The sequence below is a fragment of the Microtus ochrogaster genome, unplaced genomic scaffold (genome assembly GCF_000317375.1).
Source record: "Microtus ochrogaster isolate Prairie Vole_2 unplaced genomic scaffold, MicOch1.0 UNK43, whole genome shotgun sequence".
Lineage (NCBI taxonomy): Eukaryota > Metazoa > Chordata > Mammalia > Rodentia > Cricetidae > Microtus > Microtus ochrogaster.
Genome location: NW_004949141.1, coordinates 2,263,940 through 2,270,747, shown reverse-complemented (window position 1 = coordinate 2,270,747; position 6,808 = coordinate 2,263,940).

Below are 6,808 nucleotides of genomic sequence, written 5' to 3'. Positions count from 1 at the left end.
ACAGATCTCATTACAGATGGTTGTGAGCCACCATGTGGTTGCTGGGAATTGAACTCAGGACCTTTGGAAGAGCAGGCAGTGCTCTTAACCACTGAGCCATCTCTCCAGCCCAAGAAATTTTTTTTATAAAAATACAAAAAAAGGGGTGTAGCGGTGGCAGTGTGTGTGTATATGCGTGTGCGTGAATTATCTCTACTGATAGCACAGGGAAGCAGCCATGGTTAGCAGCGTATGATGGCTTTCTATGTACAGCATACTTCATTTTCACTTGTCTGGAGTATAGATGACGTGTGGGATTTGGTTTTGGTTTGTTTGTTTAGATTTATTTATCTTCAATTTTATGTGTTTGAGTGTTTTACCTACATGCATATGCACCACATGCATGCAGTGCCCTCAGAGGCCAGAAGAGGGCATCAGATCCCCTGGAACTGGAGTCAGGGTTATGAGCTGTGGAGGCCATTGTGAGCTGCCATGTGGGTGCTGGAAATCAAACCCAGGTCTCCTTCAAGAGCAACAAATGCTCTTTACTGCTGTTCATCTCTCTAGCCCTTGACTTGTATTAACTGTGAGCTCCAAATTCACAGCATCGTGTCATGGAATATTTATTCTCTCAAGATTTCTTGAGGTTTATCTTCGGGGTTTGGTTTGGGGTACACGAGCCGGGAACTAAGCTGGAGACTTAAAAACACACTCACACAGACAGACAGAGACCTGGGGACACGGGTCATCCTTGATACAAGAATGCCAAGTTTATTGTGCTCCAGGGAAGCTTATATAGGAATCCTTAACTGATATCCATGCCCCAGCTCTTGGGATCTTTCAGCTGCAGGCCTCACCAGAATCCACTCCCCTGCCATCAGGGTCTCGAGCTCGGAGCAGCTATAGGCACAGGTAAAAAGTTGTTTTGCTCAGTTCACTCCAGCAGGCAAAGGGTCTGAGGCAGGCAAAGAAAGTCAAGGGGCCAAGGGTCTGAAGCCCCCAACAGCTTCCTCTTTTCTATATAATTAGACCAGGCCTGTCTTGGGTTGCATAAGTTCATGACAGGCTCCTGTCTTACCCATCTCTGGCTACTGGTCTTTCTGTAGCCTGCTAACCCATACTGCTCTCAGAGGAAGCCAACTTTCTTGGGCAAATAATGGTTCACTCCAGTTACAGGAGTTCCTAAGGCCAGCTGTTCAGTAAGCCTAGGACGTATGGGAGTGGCTGGACTGGCATGGGCGTTGCACAAACACAATGAAAGGAAAGGGAGCAGCCAACCGCATGCTCTGGCTGTTCTTATAAAAGGGGGTCTATAGGTCAAACCGAAAAATACCCTGGCAAAAGTTATATAGGGAATTCTGGATCTCTAAGGCAGTGGCAACCCGTCTGGCTAGAGGATCAACAGTGCTAGCCACAGCAGTTGTCTGACTGGTGGCAATTCCGGCTGTCTCGGTGATCACGAAGTCTTGGCGGGGATGGCTCAGCACCAGTTGACCCGCTGGAACAGGCACCAAGCCTGGAACCGGAAGTCTCGGCCGGGACAGCTTAGCACCAGTTGACTCGTTGAAACAGGCACCAAGCCCGGAACCCAGGCCACAGCGGCAGTCATCTCGTTAGCCCAACAGCTGTTCAAAAGACACAAAACTTGAGAACAGTTAAGGGCAGAAAAATTCAAGGTATAATTAGCCACAGACAGCCGCATGAGAAGCCCTATTTTGGCTCTGGTTTTCCATCTTGCTGTGTTATTAAAAAAGGTAGAATCTTGCACAGCCAAGAGTCCAAAATTTAAGCAGGCACGAAGTCCACAGAGATACCATCCCGTGAAGGTAAACACTACACCACATTGGGCTGCATTATGGAAATGAAACTTCCTGAGAATCCTTGCTAAGAGTCTTGTAAAGTGGTCATGGTCCCCTTCACCATAATGAATAATGTGCTCTGGCCATAAACCGTACTACCGGGCCAACATTTAACACAAGGAGAGGGAAATTCAGCAAAAACAAAACACAAACTGCCAGATAGTCCTCTGTCTCCTTAACTGATCCTCCTGCTTCTGCCTCTTTCAGCAAATCCTTCCGGCATACGCCACCACAACAGGCCACGGTGGCAGGCAGGCTCGGGGATCTTCTGCAATTGCCCTGCATGCTCCTCAGGTCCTGCAGGAAAGCCTGCTTTTTGCGCTGCAGACTCTTGGGTGCATAGAGCCAGAGACCACCATCGTCTTCTGGTTCTCTCCATGAGCACTTACAGCAGTTGGCTGCCCTTGCAAAGCTTGGCTCCAGCCACTGCCTCTCCATCCGCAAGGACTCTGGGAAGTGGGCTCTCACTCAGGAATCACAGAAGAGGCCCAAGCTCCCTCTGCTTCTCAGGCCCATAATGGCGGACACCTGAGCCCCACTTCTTCCAGTAAACAAACATTTAGGGAATTTGGGCGTCGTTTCTCTGTACACTACTTCCTGCTGTTTATTGGATGAAGTATCTTTGGGGTTTTTTTCACAGTGACATTTGGGGGGAGGGTCTTGGTCCATCAAACCACATTAATCTAGAATGAATCCACAGATTCTCATTCTCTGTGGAAACAAAAGCAGAACCTCTTTTGCAAAGCAACAAATCCCTAGACCCGTATTTTAAAGTCAAGATATCTTTCTTAGCAGTTTCCAGAATCAAATGTCTTTCTCCAGTCAAAAAACCAAAAGACAACACAGTAACATACATCTGTACAGATTCCATCTCTTCTCCTTTTAATCAGACTGTCTATACTCTGTCTCTTTAAAAACTTACTCTTTTTACACAAAGACAGATACCCATCTTCAATCCACTCTCACTATTCCTGGGGCGATCTCTCAGCCTTCCCTGGTTCCTGATCACACTGGGGGCCTTCCCCCTGTAGCTCCCGTGCCACTACAGGTCGGTACTCGAGCTGGGAACCAGGCCTGGAGACCTAAAAACACACGCACACAGACAGAGACACGGGGGCACGGGTCATCCTTGATACAAGAATGCTAAGTTTATTGTGCTTCAGGGAAGCTTATGTAGGGATCCTTAACTGATAGACATACCCAGCTCTTGGGCTTTCAACTGCAGGCCTCACCAGAACCCACTCCCCTGCCATAAGGGTCTTGTGCTCGGAGCAGCTGCAAGCACAGGTTAACAAGTTATTTTGTTCAGTTCATTGCAGCAGGCAAAGGGTCTGAGGCAGGAAAAGAGAGTCAAGGGGCCAAGGTCTGCAGCCCCCAACAAGTTTCTAAGACAGGATCTCATGTAACCTAGCCCAGATGCAAATCTGTATATAGCTAAGGATGATCTTGAACTCCTGATCTACTCTGCTCCCAAGTGCTGGGACTAGATAGAACGCCTGTGATTCCTTCATTTTTCTGAGAGCCTCCAAATGAGGCAGCTTGTGTACTGACTGCCACAAAGTCATCTTGTGCAGCAGTTCTGAGTTGGGTTCATGGAGGACCATCAAGGGATCCTGCTGGGACCACTTGGGCGTGTCCAGCATCCATGCTTGATGACTCCCTGTTGGCACCACATAGCTTCTCTAGGATTTGGGCGCCAAAATCAAGGGCTTCAAAGACATGTTAGGTTCTATGCAGAGATGGACACAGTATTCTCAACACCCCCTCTCCATGTCACAGTATGCCACAGGTCCCTCTCAGCTCTTCAGGAAGGCCACATGTCTCTGCTGGCTATCCCTTACAGCAACTCACTGAACTTCAGCAGAAAACGCCATTTTCATGGAGGCAGGTTCAGGCCCTTTCCCTTCCCAGGTCTCAAACTCTGGGGAAGGGAAAGAGAAGGGAAGGTAGTGTCCTCTCCCCAGGCATGGCTGTGTGCTTTGCAAAACCACAGCAGTTAGCATCTGTTGAGGCCAGCAGTGACTATTCAGTCATCGGCTTGTGACGATTTTACCAAAACAATGCACCTCTAAAGATGGCTGGCAACTTTGAGCAGCTCTTTGTCCTAAGTGGTTCTCAGTGCCAAAGCCAGAAGAAGTCACGGGGTGTAGTTCAGCCAGGGCTGATATCTGCTTAAAGACAGAATTTCGATAAAAGCCTGGGATGGGGGGAAGGGATTCCAGGCAAGAGAAACAACTTCATCTATTAAAGTTATGGTGCAGGGGTGCTCAGTGTCTTGGAAACAATTCGGATACCCCTTATGATTGAGCCTCACATCTGTGAATGGAGAAAGCACTGGGAGGCTGTGAAGGAAGAAAGCACTGGGCACTTGATGGTGCCGTAGGGAAATGGGAGCTGATGGATGGACTGGAGGTAGGGCCGTCAAGTGGAGACCTTGCTATGGTCCAGAGGAAAGGTATGACAGCCTTACCAAGGTAACTGTGGCAGCAGAAGTGGAGGTGGGGAAGGGCCAGTGGGGGCAAATATCTAGAAATGGTTTGATAATTGGTTAATTGTAGGAAATGAGACAGGGAGTTGAGGTCCAGCCCAGTATTCTCTAGCCAGGGTGACTGTGAAGATGTGGCCGTTATTAATCATAAGAGCGGTGCTCAGGGTGAGCTAGCTGGATGCAAGGAGCTGGCTAGAGTTTTAGGCACATGGACTCACTTGCTCAATTGGACATCAGTGAAAAGACAGGAGGGTTATCAAGGACTGGGGGATGCTCAGTCATCCTACTGGGGACATAACCCAAACCATGCATGCCTCTGATGAAGGGAGAGCATAGAACACAGGACAGTTCTCTTCTCTTTGTTGCTATTGAAAGCAAGGGTCTTGGGGACACCAGGGTGCTCACCAAGCAGTGGGGTTCTGCTCCCTGCCTATTGGGGGCTGGTCCTGGACCACTTTCTAGATCTATTTCTACAAATTATTCCAGGGGGCAGGGTAGGAGAAGGTCTCAGAAGGAAGCAGCATGGCCAGGCCATTGTGGGACCAGGCAAGAGAAGCTGAGTTGTCTTAGGTAGGTGTCAACAGAGGGCTGGTCAGAGGTTATCGAGGGAATGAAAAACAGAACTGGAAGCCACGGAGTTTCGTCGCAGCCAGGACTTATAAGGCCTGCCAGGGCTTACATGGGTCCACTCTGAGAAGTCCAGGTATCCAGCCTTTCGCTTCCTTCATTAGTTACCGTCTTTGCTTTGCTTGAAGGGAACCTCTATTCAGACCTCAGATATCACAATAGCACACACTATATCCTGAGGCGGGGGAGTTCCCACTGGAGAACAGCACACATATCCTTCTCCGTGGACACAGGTGGCACCTTACGCACACACAGAGCAGTGTCCCCTCCAACTGTAAAGGAAACCCAAAGAGGACTCGTCGTTTGGCAGTGGACATAGCCAGGCACTTTGCTTGGGGACATCTGCGTGTCTGCACGTTTAGCCTAGCAAGCGCTGTGGGAGTGAGAGATTGTTTTATGGACTCCTGAAGCTCAGCAAATGCTTTGCTTACGATCACCTGGCTGGAAGATGATTCACGCTCACGCTCTCGATCTGGTGTGTACGTGTGCACAGTGGACTCATGTGTGCAAACACATGTCCATCCCCTGAGGTTGCGAAATCTCTGTGGATTGTAAGGCCCTGGGGTTTTCATTTTCTTCGTGTGTGTATCCCAAGCCACTAGGGCCCGGGATAAAGTACACGCTCAGTAAATGCACCTTTGTTAAGAGGACTAAGTGAATGCACACAGAGAGACACTTATCTGTACCCATGGACCACTCCATGCACTGTGCTCGCCTGTAGATCTAACCTGCCTGGCAGGCACTCTCAAAGCTGTCCCCGCTGGGGGGTGACCTGGTGCCATTAATCCCATGGTGGTCTTTCTTCCTTCCAAGCAGGCGAGTGGCCCACCAGCCCTTCTCCCAACTTTCACACAGCATGCTTCCTTCTTTCTTTGGCTCAGTCAAAACAAAGAAAGTTTCTAAAAGACCCTTACTGAGAGCGAAAGCAGAGAAAAAAACAAACCAAGTGATTCCCAGCTCCTGCTTGGCTACGTTTTTACAGAGTCGGCTCCGAAGCCCTGAATCTGCCTAAGCCAGGCTTTGAGCGAGTGCTTTGGGGACTGACACAGCTGCTGTCTGGGAGTGGTCGCGGTTTCTTCCAGATCCTGATTCTGCTGCTGACCTCAGGGCAAAGACCTTCTGCCTTTCTGGCTGTGAGCTAGTTGCCAATTTCTACTGTCCTTGCCATCTACTGGGTCCTCCGCTTGGAAACCATGCTGCTTCAGCCCAGACCACTCGGCTGAACTGTGTCCATCCATTTCTTAAAGTCTGAACAAATCAGCTGGGTAGTGGTGGTGCATGCCTTTAATTCCATCACCCAGAAGGCAGAGGCAGATGGATCTTTTCAGGTTTGTAGCCAACCTGGTCTAGGCCAGCCTGGTCTACACCATGTGTTCCAGGACAGCCAGACATATATAGTAAGACCCTTTATTTAAGAAAGAAAGAAAGAAAGAAAGAAAGAAAGAAAGAAAGAAAGAAAGAAAGAAAGAAAGAAAGGAAGGAAGGAAGGAAGGAAGGAAGAGAAAGGCCAGGCAGTGGTGGCACACACCTTTAATACCAGCACTTGGGAGGCAGAGATAGGTGGATCTCTGTGAATTTGAGGCCAGCCCAGTCTACAGAGCAAGTTCCGGGATGGGCTTCAAAGTTACAGAGAAACCCTGTCTCAGAGAAAGAAAAAAGTTTGAACAAATCTTTATTGTCATCCATGCCCAAGCAATGCCTAGAGCACGCTCCTGCCCACCCCTTGGCCTTATACCACTCTATCCTTTAGATCTCTAGTCTGTTTGTACAGCCATACTGTTTGTAAAGCCATGCCAGAGCCCAGGAAACCACTCAGTTCTTCCCAGCGCGAGTTATTCATACAACTTCCACCTTC